The sequence below is a fragment of the Vulpes lagopus genome, chromosome 6 (assembly GCF_018345385.1).
Source record: "Vulpes lagopus strain Blue_001 chromosome 6, ASM1834538v1, whole genome shotgun sequence".
Lineage (NCBI taxonomy): Eukaryota > Metazoa > Chordata > Mammalia > Carnivora > Canidae > Vulpes > Vulpes lagopus.
Window position 1 is genome coordinate 21,263,982 of NC_054829.1, and position 13,401 is coordinate 21,277,382.

The window sequence follows — 13,401 nt, forward strand, 5'->3', positions numbered from 1 at the left end:
AACTTTAAGTTGCTTGCCCACTTAGCTGCTAAGGAGGTTGGGAAATCTTTTCTCGTTTGGTTTTAAAGCTGGGTGCAGTGTCATTGTAAATAATACTGAGGATTTATTAAAAGAAAAAGAGAAAATGGGTATGGTGGGGAGGAACTGGCAGTTTCTTCACATGGTTGTATAAAGTGTGCTTACTTTTTCCATCATTTTGCCATATTTTGGGTGGTTCTCCTTTCCCTGGGACTTTTTAGTCATTAAGAAAAAAAAATGTATATTGTACAGAAGGGAGCTATCCCTGGAGTAGCTTTTTATCTACTTGGAGCATGTTGCTCATAAACAATTTGTATCTTGCCTTTCTCACTTAATATGTACCATATGCACTTTCTATAATATTTTACTTCCATCTCTTTAGTAATTAAGAACAAAGAACCTAAGTGTTTGAATTGGTTTTGCTCTTCTTATAATTTTTCAAAAAAAAAAAAAAAGAAAAATATAGTTCTTTTTCACTGAAACTGCATCCTAAATCTGATTTTCCAAAAGTTGAGCCATTCCCTTGTGAAGTGGTCTGATCTTTCTCCAGGTAGCAATCCAACAAACCAACAGCTAAATGTACCCTTTTTAAGAAACCTCACTCTAGAAGGGGTTATAGCACATCCCATTGGCAAATTGCTCTTTCCAGTGGGAGAAGTTACACCATTTTCAGGCACTGGCAGCTTTCAGCCCAGAACTCAAAGGATAAAGAATAAATGGGTACTGCATTTATCTTTAGCTCCACAAAGGCTCTGAGAAATAAGTGAGCAAAAACATAAAAACATATAAAATGTATAGTATAAAAATGACCATGTCTTTGCCCTGCCTCTCTGAGAAGGCGACATGGCAAGAGCTATCATGCCTAATAAGAAAGGACATGAGTCTGCTGGGAAAGACTACATTTACTCTTTTAGAAGTAGTTTAAGTTATAAGTCAATTGACACAAATATTTTGAAATACCTACAAATACAAAACATTATACTAGATGGTGTAGGGGATGCCTAGAACATCAGAAGTACTTCTTAATCTTCATAATTAAAAGAAGTAACACAGGTTTAGTGCCCAGTACCCTGACTAGAGCATAGTAGGAGATCAACAAATGTTATTTTCCTTCTCATTTTCCTTTCTCTTACATTTAATTGTAGAAAAAAAAGGCAATAAAATGCAAAATGCTAAATACCAACATATAATTGTAATAGCCATACAATTTCACATTAGTTACCTAACATTACCACCTCAAGTTTGCTAAGTGCTTCACAGTACTTTCCTAACATGTAATTTACCCAGATAACAATATGTTTTCTTCAAGAAGATGTTCTTAAAGAACGCTGCATACTTTGTTTTGTTTGTTTTTTGATTTTCCCATTCTATGGGTATCAGAATCTTGATTCTAACAGTTAAGTCATGTCCACATCATCAGCACAACATGTAACACTATTTGTGTATCCTAAGTTTAATCTCCAAATCTCTCTACATAGTAAATTCCATGATATTAGCATGTCTGGGTTTTGACTTTGGTATTTCTATTGCTAGCAAAGTAGCCTGTCCATAGTATTTGTGCAATCAATATTCGATGAACATATGAATCAATGAAAGTCAACTAAATCCACACTAGGATCCTTCATAGGAAAATGTATACCATTTACTCTGCATAGTAATATAAATGGATCAATAAGTGATGCCCAGTAAATTATCAGTCTCTATTTCCTCCTCATTAAATATCTAGTGATAATCTCTAAGTGCCATTGCCAGACTTGATTGTTTTATTTTTCCAGCTGCATGAGGTAGAGTCCCTCTTACTGCTTCAAAACTTTATTAATTAGCCTTCTTCTCTACACATGATCAAAATAACGTCTCTAAGTAGACATTAATCATTTCTATCAACTGATTTTTTTTTACTAGAATTTCTAATCAATAGATTCATTTGAAGTCCCTAATCTCTTGGTCTACACCCCTCCCCAGTCTGGGTTTTCTCTGAAAGGATCTTCATTCTGGTCTTAAGATTGTGGCAAGAAGACCTCAACCTATTTTGGTGGGATGAGTCATTTCCAGTTTGTGGTGCAGGCCAATAAGGGTTTTTCCCATTTGTACATCCCTGGGACACCCATCATTAGTGTTTTGGTTAAGTCTTTTCAGTTCAGTATCATGTGGTGGATGCTTTCCACACAAACTCACCACACTGAGTCACAATGAAGACCTGAGGGTTGAATTATGTGACTAAAAATACATATAGGTATGATCATGAGCTAGAACCTGAGTCTTCTAATTTGCAATTCAATTTTCTCTTTACCATAATGTACTGCCTCTCTTTGAGGAACTGAATCAATAAAAATTATGGCCCAAGAGGAGGGGAAGATCACTGTCAGCTGAATTATATATAGGAGAACATTTTGAAGCATATGGTCCCAGAATTGGGTCTTGAAATATGAGGCATAAATTGGAAATGGCCAATTAGTAATTACTTTTTATTAAGAATATCCCTAATAGTCTTATACAAAATAGTTTTTTTAAGTATATGAAGAAAAAATCGACAAATAAAGAGGTGTTTTTCAGTTTACAGGCATTTGGAATTGTGTCCCATTTCTATCTGGCACTTTTATTCACTAACATATTGCCCCATGAGATAGGAAACTAGAGGTGCCTTAGGCTGGCTGGACACCAGCCACTGCCAGGACACCAGCAGCTGAACTAGTACCAGCAAAAATCCATGGGCATCAGATTCAAGACCCTGTCTATAGAAAGCCCCTTCTTATCTCCACTACAAAATGGGAATACAATGCAGCTGCTATAGAGAGCTCTAACAGGAAAAGTTAATCTATCCTTTTGGTTTTCTTTTTGTTTAAACAAAGAAGGAAAAGATAACAGAGGTCATCAATGTCCATCAATGGTAGAAAATTAATTCACCATCTCCAATACCCTTGCCAGTTTCTGTAACTTCTCCAACCCTTTCTCCCTCTACCAGCTCCACCACTCATTTGTCCTCAATCCAAATCTAATCTTAAAATTTCACAGCATCATGTTCAATGAGGAAAGACAAACCAGATTATAATGTTATCCAAAGGTCACCAAATTCTTAAACTCTCTTTGTCATATTTCCTCTAGAAAAAGTATATTAGTTGTACAAAATTTGAAACCTTGCTTTATCCAGACCCATTTATGATGTGATGTGTAGCAATAATTTTATAGCAAATATCAAGACAAAATATAAGCACTGAATTGAAAGAAAATAAATATCCCTAAATCTAAGGATATTTATCAATGAGATCATATTAGCAGTAGCCTTAAAATATATAATCAGAGTGATCTCATGGAGTGAAAAATATTTATAGGATCACAGGACCTAGTTTATTATAAGAAAGACTTCTTAGATTAACATCTAAATATGTGGCTCAAACTGCTTTGTTCCCTGTGGCCTTAATAAAGTTTACTTCTTCTGCTTGAATTACCTAAATTCTATTTTTTTTTAACCCAGGAAAGATGTGTTCCTAGAAAAAAATAAAACAAGACAAAAAACTGAGTTAAAGCCAAAACCCAAATTTTTCTTCCTTTCCACTGTAGGAGACAGTGGCTCCTTAAGTCACACTTTGCCAAAATAGCTTAATATTGTATCTGGATCCACAGTCTCTTCTGTCTCTCTGGAACTGAAGTTTCACACAGTCTGAGTACTTTTTTCTCCCCCCAAGAGTTAGAAGAGCAAATTGTTGGCTGGGAGGAAGGCTGTCTTTGCCACAACCCCAGTGTTTTTCATCTGAAAAGACTATTATACTAGATTTTAGAAAATGAAATTGCATATATAAAATGTATGCAAACGTTGCTTTCCGAATTTTGTCATCTCTATTACTTACGCGGATAGCTTTCAAATGTGTTTGCTAAATCCAAAAAATATATTTTATTCTGACAGAGTACAAACACAAACACATACATGTAACAAATGCAAATGAGCATGTGCACACATACACATAAACACATCCAAATATATATAACTTAATATTTTCATGAACAATATTTACCCTTTCATCAAAGTAAATTCACTAAAATGATTTACTTGCAGGAGCATATATTGTCATATGCATCTGTAACATAACTGCCTCTGCTAAAACTACCTTCCTCATAATTTTCCCCTAGTAACACTTCATAAAAGTGTGTCCAAGCTTATCATTTCATTTATACTACAGTATGCCTAAAGCATTGGCATGTGTATATCAGACTATAACTATTTGTTTATATATTTATTTTGCCTACTACTGAGTTTCTTGAAAACCATGAGTTTGGATTCAACATCTTGGCACTCCCAATAATCTAAATATTATATGGCACTTGATAGATACTCAACAAATACTTGTTGACAATGCATTCACTGCAAATTCCAACATGAACACAGATCAGTAAAATCAATGAAAAAAGCCCACAAGAGAATTATCTTACCTTGTAAAAATCAAATTCATGCAGGAACTTATTAGAGAAAAACATTAACCATGACCCTTTGAGATGTCCAAGCTAATTGAAATGAGTCAGGTAACTGCCACAGTTGGCACATTTGCATGTGCAGACAATGCCAGCAGCTGCTGGAGATCATAAATTACATAAGTAACTGTGCTAAAATAATCATAAATGTTTGCACGAATGTGGTCTATTTAAAGTATCACCTGAGGGGCATCTGGATGGCTCAGTCTGTTGAGCGACTGACTCTTGATGTTGGCTCAGGTCATGATCCTCACATCGTAGGATCTAGCCCGAGTGGGGCTCTGTGTACTGCAGGGAGTTGGCTTCTCAACCTCTCCCTTTGTCCCTCCTCCTCCTAGTGTGTGCACGCACACACACACACATTCACACTCTCTCTCAATAAATATATCTTTAAAAAAAAAGTATCACCTGAAGACTGTGAACCTCACAACCACTTGTAACTAGTCCTTACTCTTTAAAAACAAACAAATAAAATAAAGCATAACAAAGAATAAATTCATCTCTGCAATATTTATTTATTTATTTAGGCCTCCACAGTAATTGAGTGTCCACCGGGGAAGAAGAAGGGAGAAGATTGAAGAGGTGGAACGGCTGTGCATTTCATCATGAAGATTTATCCAGAGGTAACAAAAAAGACATTTGTTAATTTCCCTCCCGAGTGGGTTTTGGAGGCTTTCCAATGCTCAAACAAAGAAAGCCTCATTAGCTAATTCCAGAACAGACAACAGACAAAGCTGCAGCCTCAAGTTCAGGCCCTTTCTACTATGGAAATCATGGAGTTCCTCCATCATTCTGGCATCATTAACTCCACAGCATGAATCCTCCTATATACCTCTTGATCCATTACTTTCAGTAATAAATGGCCATTTGTCTCCTACTCTTTATTCTGGCCAGATGCCTGGGCACAGACAAAGGTGGTACCAATCAACAATGGTGCCCATCAAAACTATGTGATATATTGATGGCATATGCAAGGACTCCAGGACCACGTAGAGCCAAATAAGACCAAGGCAGGATCCTATCTAGACCCGAGGATTCCTTCTCTCAGACTATTTAGTAATATATAGTTTGTTATCCCTCCAAATCATAATCTTATCAATATTTCTGATGAAAATATTGCTGTCTAAAATATTGCTCTAAGAGTTAATCCTGACATCGGGCCAGGCACCACCTTGAAAACAGAGCTCCTAGATGTTCATTGAGGCTGCAAGGTGACCAAAAAGAGAACAATGGCCTGAAGCTCTTCCAGCACACACTTGTGGGTCATTCTTGCCCAGATGGCTTATTAATTAAGATACTTCAGAAGACAGGCTGAGTCCTCATTAGACCATGAGAAAAGATCAGTTCTATACTTTCAAAATGACTATAAATCACATTATGTTTCTAAAAGATAAGATGAACAAAGAGCCTCCGCTCTCACAAATGCAATGGTAGTATATTTTGGATTTGTTTTTTCCCATATTCCAAAAAGTTACCTGGTTGGATTAGGGTGGAATTTAAACCTAATTTTCACCTTGGTATAAAAGATTTCTTTGAATAAACTTTGTTTTTTTTAAAAGATTTTATTTATTTATTCATAGAGACACAGAGAGAGAATGAGAGGCAGAGACACAGGCAGAAGAAGCAGGCTCCATACAGAGATCCCCATGTGGGACTCGATCCAGGGTCTCCAGGATCACGCCCTGGGCTGCAGGCGGCGCCAAACCACTGCGCCACCGGGGCTGCCCTCTTTGAATAAACTTTTGAGAAAAGTTGGAAAAAATCAAATAGAAAATAAGATCATTCTAGGAATTCCCCATGTTTATATATATTTCCTCTCCCCTACTCCACTATAGCAGACCATTCCAACACCTATGAGAAGATATCTCACAGAATATAGTGAATATAGTGACTTTTTTTTTTTTCTGATTTTACCAAACTTTCATTAACAGGAGAAATTTTCAACTAATTATTAAATTGATTTTTTTTCAAAATATTTGACTGTCTTCTCTGTGCAAGGTACATGTTAAGCTGAAAGATGAGAAAGACTTGGACCCTAAAAAGAAAGTGAAAAAAAAAAAAAACCACTAAAACAAGGAAAATCGTAAAAAGTGCCACAAGACATGTATCAATCAGGTATTAAAAAATTCAGAGAAGGGAACAAATATCCTGCTTCACAGAAAAGGAAATTGTGAATAAGGCATTAGCTAATCCAAAGTAAACCAGAGAATCCATTCACAAAGAGGGAATCACATGGAAAAAAAGGCACACAGGTCTAAAAGAGCAAAAGAAAAAGGAACAATAAGACAGACAGGTATGGTTCCCGCGCAGGGCTCAGGAGGGGATGAAGTAAGAGATGAGGCTCCAAAGATGTATTAGGTCTTGAATACCACAATAAAGAGACTGTGCTTGTGCTTACTCTCTCTCACTTCCCCTGGCCAAGGGAGCGTTTGGCAGTCTTTTAATAGAACAAATTATCATTCCTTTTTAAAGAAAATAACATTGGGAGTTTGTGCATAGCTGATTGGAAAGGAAGCAGTACAAAGGCAGGAGTACCAGCTCAGAAACTAGTGTAAAAGTCCTTGTAAGAAATGGAAGGACTGAAAAACAGTTGCATCTCACATGTATTTCAGATGTTGAAGTGGGGCTTGGCTACTAGTTGGTTTGAAGGTGAAAGATGTGTTAGACTGATCCCTGAAGCTCAAAGCTCAATACAGTGGGAAGTGAACAGCATATCAAAATAGGATAGTGAGTGAACTTGAGCCACCCTAAAATGCCAAAGGTAATTCCAGCAGAGATACCTGGCAGGCAGTTGAAAATATGATTACAAGTTAGATTTAGGAATCATTCAAGAATTACACATAATAGTTGATGCCAACTGATAAGATCATCTATGGAAAGAATATTTTCAGGAAAATTACAGAAAACGGGTTTATCTCTAATTTTCACATCTCTTCCTCTAGGTCTTAGAGGAGTTGGCTAAATATTTTCTTAAATATGTAAACAAGACAAGTTTTGTCTTTGGGGAACCTTAACTTATTAAATTCCTGTCTCACATATAGAGTAGACAAGGAACTATAAAATGCCATGATGAATTGACCTCACACCTCCAGCACATTAACTACCCTAGTGGGGACACTAGCAGCAAGGAGGTTGAAATAGATAGAAATAAGAGAAGAGAAGACATGGGAAAGATTATTTTAATAAGATTAGAAAACACTCTATACCACTGTAAAACTTTGGAACTGAGAAGAAAGTGTTGGGCGAACATTTATTTTCTTAAATTCAAAAGTAAGTGAGATGGAAAGAAACAATAAGCACTGTCAACTAACTCAGAAGCTGCTCTCTTTTGGAACCGTAAAATTATTTTACAGCCTATACAATCTTGTTATGAGATAGCTCATTATGACATAATTTCATATATACAACACGTAATAACTACATGGTTGCTGTGAAACTGTTCGCCTATAACTGGGATATTAATCCTGTTTACACAGCATGAGGACCATGAAGACAGTCTCCTGCACTTTTCTTTCTCCTTGAAACACAGAGGCACCACTCTTGCAGCAGGTGAGGAGTATCTTGCTTCCAGATTTGTTTTATTTAGTCTAATCAGTGTTTTATATTAAAAAAAAAATAAATGCAGGTAATGAATTCAAAGAGTAAGCATAACAGTCTTGCCTTCTGGCTTGTCTTGAAATATAAGAACATTTTATAGGTCTGGCCTAGCAGTAATGACAGGCAACAGCTGAGCAGCGGCTGCCTTCTGGAGACCAGGATCTCCAGTATGTCACAGTCCTTGCTACTCTCTGTTGTATCTTTGACATGAAGACCAAGAGTTAGTGCCTGAACTATTGTTTTCCTGACCTCAGCCCCTTCTGGCTCATTAATTTTGTTTTTATATTGAAATATAGTTGACACACAATGTTTCATTAGTTTCAGGTACACAACCAATGATTCAAAAACTCTAATTGTTATGCTAGGCTCAGAAGTGTAGCTATTATCTGTCACCACGCAATGCTATTACAATACCATCGAATATAGGCTTCCAGTGATCCAATGTGTAAGTCACAGGGATGAAAGGTATAAGCATAGGAAATATAGTCAATGGTTCATTTATTTTATATCCTCCCTGTAGGCATATGAGTTTGTAACCTCTATTTTAATGTAATGAACTGAAAGTGACCTCTAAGATTACTTTTACAGTGAAGACCATCACAATATGGTGTCTAGACCTGTTCCTTCCTAAGAACCAAGGCACTGGTTCTATAACATGACAAAGCAAACAGATTTATGTACTCTGTATACACTCTGGTGAATGAGGGGCCAGAATGAAACTTTGTTAAAATGAGGGCTTAACTGAGACCAAGAGAGGAGAATGTTGTACCTTGGAAATGAAGAGGTTGAAGTTCAAATGAAAATGTGGCAAACTCGGGTAACTCAAAATGAGAAAACATGTATGAAGGATCTATTCATCAGGTGGGACCAGAGCGCAGAGTAGAAAGCATAGGTATGTCCTTATCAAATGAAAAGCTTGGGTACCCTCTTGGGCCTCCATCAGAAACAATACAAGAAATAATAGATACAGAATCTAATTCCTCACAGAAAGAGCTGTTAAGTACATGGAGAAAAACAGACCACAATCCCATTCGTTAGAGTTGAGAAAAGGTCCCACAAACCTCAGAGTCAATGTCTTTAAGAGAGAACAAATAGCTGAGAAACTTGTGAACCCTAGAGACTAAGCTAGAAGGGTCCCGTAGACAGCCTGGGAATCCCGCAGGGATATTCAAGGGGCATTCTCTCTCTTACTCATGTTTCTAAAGCATTTTAATACTTTATCCTTTAATAAAGAAGTTAGTAGCAGGGTCAATGTCTCTGGAATGCCAAGATGTGAGTGTGTACAACAGAGTCTAAATACCAACTTACGCCTTTTTAAATCCCTTAGTACTTATTATACTCTAATTAATATTGCCCCTTTATCAATCCATGCACTCATGCACACAGATAGTCACATGCACCTGATTAACATGAAGGATGATATAAAAAAGTTATAATGTTGAAATTTGAGACTAGATTATTCCAGGAAATCAGAAACTTGATGGTAATGAATGAACCATAGGGAAGGAAGGGGCAATGGGATAGTCAAAGGCTGGTCTTATACTGACTTTGTTACATCATTATGTCAGGGGGACCTCTATTATCTTACCTTAAGAAGACCCTCCCTTTATTGATGATGTTATAAAGTACCAGGGCCACTTCCTCCAGAGCTTTCTAAGATTGGTTGGATAAAGGTAAGCCTCTGCCCTTGATTTTCTTAAAGAAACTTTTTATTTTAGAATAGTTGGATTTACAGAAAAATTTCAAGAAAAGTAAAAATAATTCCTATTTATCCTATATCCAGTTTTTTGTTGTTGACATATTACACTAATGTGGCACAATTGTCACTGTTAATGAACCAATATTGGTACGTATTATGAATCAAAACCCATATTTAATTCTGTTTTTCTTAGTTTTTTTTTTTTTAGATTTTATTTATTTATTCATGAGAGACAGAGAGGGAGGCAGAGGGAGAGGCAGGCTCCCCTGGAAGGTGAAACCTGAACCCAGGACCCTGGGATCATGACCTAGCCAATGGCAGATGCTTAACCAGCTGAGTCACCCAGATGCCCTGTTTTTCTTATTTTTACCTAATGTCCTTTTTTTTCTGTTTCAGGGTCCCATTTAGGTTATCACATTAAATTTAGTCATATCTCCTTAGGCTCCTCTTGGCTATGACAGTTTCTCAGACTTTCCTTGTTTTTAAGACCTTGAGAGTTTTGAGGAATACTAGCCAGATATTTTGCAGAATGTTCTTCAATCAGGATTTGCCTGACATTTTTCTTATGATTAGACTGTGGTTATGGGTTTGGGAAAGGAAGACCATAGTGCTAAAGTGCCATTTTTAGGATATCTTATTAAAGGTACACATGGGTGATATGTCTATTCTCTCATTTATTTATTTAATAACTTATTCATATCAGTATAGACTATTTTGTTGCTAAAATTGGCTTTGGCCATTGGGAGCTCTTTCTATCGGCTCCTGTATCCCTGTGAAATATCCCTGCGTTTTGTTCGGGTGTTTTCTTTTTACTCTTCTCCCCTTCCTCTCCTTCTTTGCCCCACATCCACACCCCCAGGTACTTTCTTAGTTTCTATCACAAGTTGCTACAGGCTTGTCTCGTACATTCCCTGCATGGTTCCATGCAGGGAATGACCCCTGATTCTTCTCCAATGACCCCTGATTCTTCTTACTGGAGAATGGTATTAGACACCCAATTAGATCTGGGTACTAGGTCCTCAGGTTTTTTAAATTTCTAGGAGAACTGAGAATTTCTAGCCCTCTCTATTCCTCTCTTCTGGTGTCTTCTCCATAACTGGATTTGTAGAGCTTACCTACCAGTTTCCCTGATTTAACTCTGTTGGCTTCACATTGCTCCCCCGCTGAATTGCCTTATGCTACTTCCTTTCCCTCATTGCTTAACCAGGACACTGTTTTTGTAGATTCTAGCATCTGACCTTAAAATATTTAGGGTTTTATCTTCCTTTGAATTTTATTAACATTACTTATACTGTGATACTTTCTCCTTCAGGTTCTGACACAGAGTTTTGTGCATTTGAAGTACTCATGTGGGTTTTATGTATGATGGAAAATACTCTCTTCCATTCAAAGACTATTCAGAGGACCTAAAGAAATTTGGCCACATTGAAAAATCTCTAAGGAGCTCAGAGTTTAAAAAGGTATAAAAGATAAAATAAGGTTCACAAAAACAGGAAAGAACATAAAAGGATGCATACTTCCATAAGTAGACATTGCAGCATGGTGTACTGGTAAAAAACCATGGACCTTGGAGCCAGACTACCTAACTAAAATACAACCTCAAACCTCAGCTCCACCAGTTTTGGTTTTGTGCCTGTGCATGAGCCACTTACCCTGAGTTTCAGTTTCCATATCAATAGAATGGAGATATTAATAATATCTACCTAAAGCAACTGTTAATGTCAGCTGAGTAAATATAAATAAAGTTCTCAGAACAGAGCATAGAACAGAGTAAGCTCTATGTAAATATTTATTATTGCTGTTGTTCTGCATAATATCAGGTGAATAGAAGACTGTCATTAACTAAATCTTGCATAAAAGGCCAAGGATAACCTATGAAGTTTTCTTTGCCTTTTGTGGGTTAAAATTGCAGTATTTATGATCTTTCTAGAGAAATAACAAAGCAGGTTTAGGGATATTGTTTAAAACAGAGGTGTGGGGGATCCCTGGGTGGCTCAGCGATTTGGCACCCGCCTTTGGCCCAGGGCATGATACTGGGTTCCCAGGATGGATTTCTGCATCCGGCTCCCTGCATGAAGTCTGCTTCTCCCTCTGCCTAGGTCTCTGCCTCTCTCTTTGTGTGTCTTTCATGAGTAAATAAATACAACCTTTAAAAAATAAAATACAAAAGAGGTGTGAAGCACAGGAAGTAGGACCAGGTACTTTAAATTTTTCCTCTCCAAAGAATGATCTTCACACTAAAAGAATACACATGGTTATCCAGGAAGATAAACTCAAAGTAGGAGAGGAGAGAATGGGGGAGCAATTAGATTCTACCAATGAGTTCAAGGATAAGACCCAAATGAGTGCTGTTCTGCTTGTATATATGATTGTGGCACCATTGTTAGGAGCCTTTTTAAGTAATTATGAAAACAGATTAGAAATAGGAAGATGGGAAATAATGTCCCAATTTTCAAAGTGTACACTGGATAGTGAGTAGTTGTCTTAAAATATTGGAGAAGTTAAGTTCTAATCCTCTCCCACATCATCTATTTATTTCAAGACTGTAGAGTTGGGCTCCATTAGCAAAATATAGGAGACAAATAACAAATTAATATAAGAAAAAGTTTTCTGAGAATTTGAGCTGTCCAAATACAGAAGAGACTGCATTGAAAAATACACAGATTTTAAAGTAGGTGATTATTGGACTGCACTTCCCCTCCCAAGTCCACCTCTTTTCATCCACTTCTTAGTTCTTCCATCATGAAAGAATTTGATAATCTGGTCAAATTTGAAGCCACTCATTTGACCACACTTTACTATTGGATGGAGTTACTATACCTCAAAAAGTGCAAAAGCATGTGCTATTCTCTTTCAGATTCTACATGGTGTTGGTCTCTTTGCTTCCTCTAAACCCACATCCTGCTGGACACATTTGTTCTTTCTGGTGCTTAGAAATCTGCTCTGGGGAAAGTAGAGCAGATTCTATTTAGGCTTCAAGCCCAAGTATAGACTCAAAAGCTCTGCTTTGTGGATAACAGAGCTTCTACCGCTATTAGTAACATGGCCCTTAGAAACTCTCCCATTTTAGCAGCTCCCTCAGGAAACCCTGAAAAACAGGTACAGAGCTGGCATTTTCAGCTTTCTGTAGAAAATACTATCAAATAGAACCCCAATCCCACCTTAACCTGTAGCAGGAGACCCACAAGATAGATGGTATACAAAATAGATGATCTTTTGTCAGGAATGTCCAAGAGAAAATTACTGCCTTCCTGGACAGGAAATGGTACTAAAGTGTTAAGATTCTATGGCAAGCTGTCTGATAACCATGACTTTACTTTTAAAAGATGATGTTGCACACAAAATCCCTGATCACATCTCTTCCACAACTGAAGTTCTCTCCCAACTCTCCCCGCTAACTACACTGCAAAGAAGTCTGTGAGTTTATCTACCTTTGCAACATCTCTGCCTTCTCCTATTCAAACTACATCTGTCTTAATTCTATGACCTTTCAGCCCTCTCCATCCCCCTACAACTGCTACATATGGATTAAAAAAAATGTACTTCTACATTTTATTTTGAGTATTCAAAATTTAAAAGAATTAGTGTTTACATTGAGGATGGGTGGGTAGGGAAGGACTTGG

At 37.1% G+C, this 13,401-nt stretch overlaps 1 protein-coding gene and 1 long non-coding RNA gene across 7 annotated transcripts in view; one reads left to right on the forward strand and one right to left on the reverse strand.

The window, feature by feature from the left end:
• NRXN3 (neurexin 3) overlaps positions 1-13,401 on the reverse strand; it is a 1,543,117-nt gene that overhangs the window by 221,394 nt on the left and 1,308,322 nt on the right. The gene's annotated exons all lie outside the window — the stretch shown is intronic.
• LOC121493081 overlaps positions 1-13,401 on the forward strand; it is a 61,310-nt gene that overhangs the window by 11,318 nt on the left and 36,591 nt on the right. Inside the window, exons 2-5 of the long non-coding RNA XR_005988372.1 lie at positions 5,010-5,105; positions 7,959-8,031; positions 9,648-9,752; positions 11,091-11,238. This is a non-coding gene — a long non-coding RNA (uncharacterized LOC121493081). The remainder of the gene's footprint in view (positions 1-5,009; positions 5,106-7,958; positions 8,032-9,647; positions 9,753-11,090; positions 11,239-13,401) is intronic.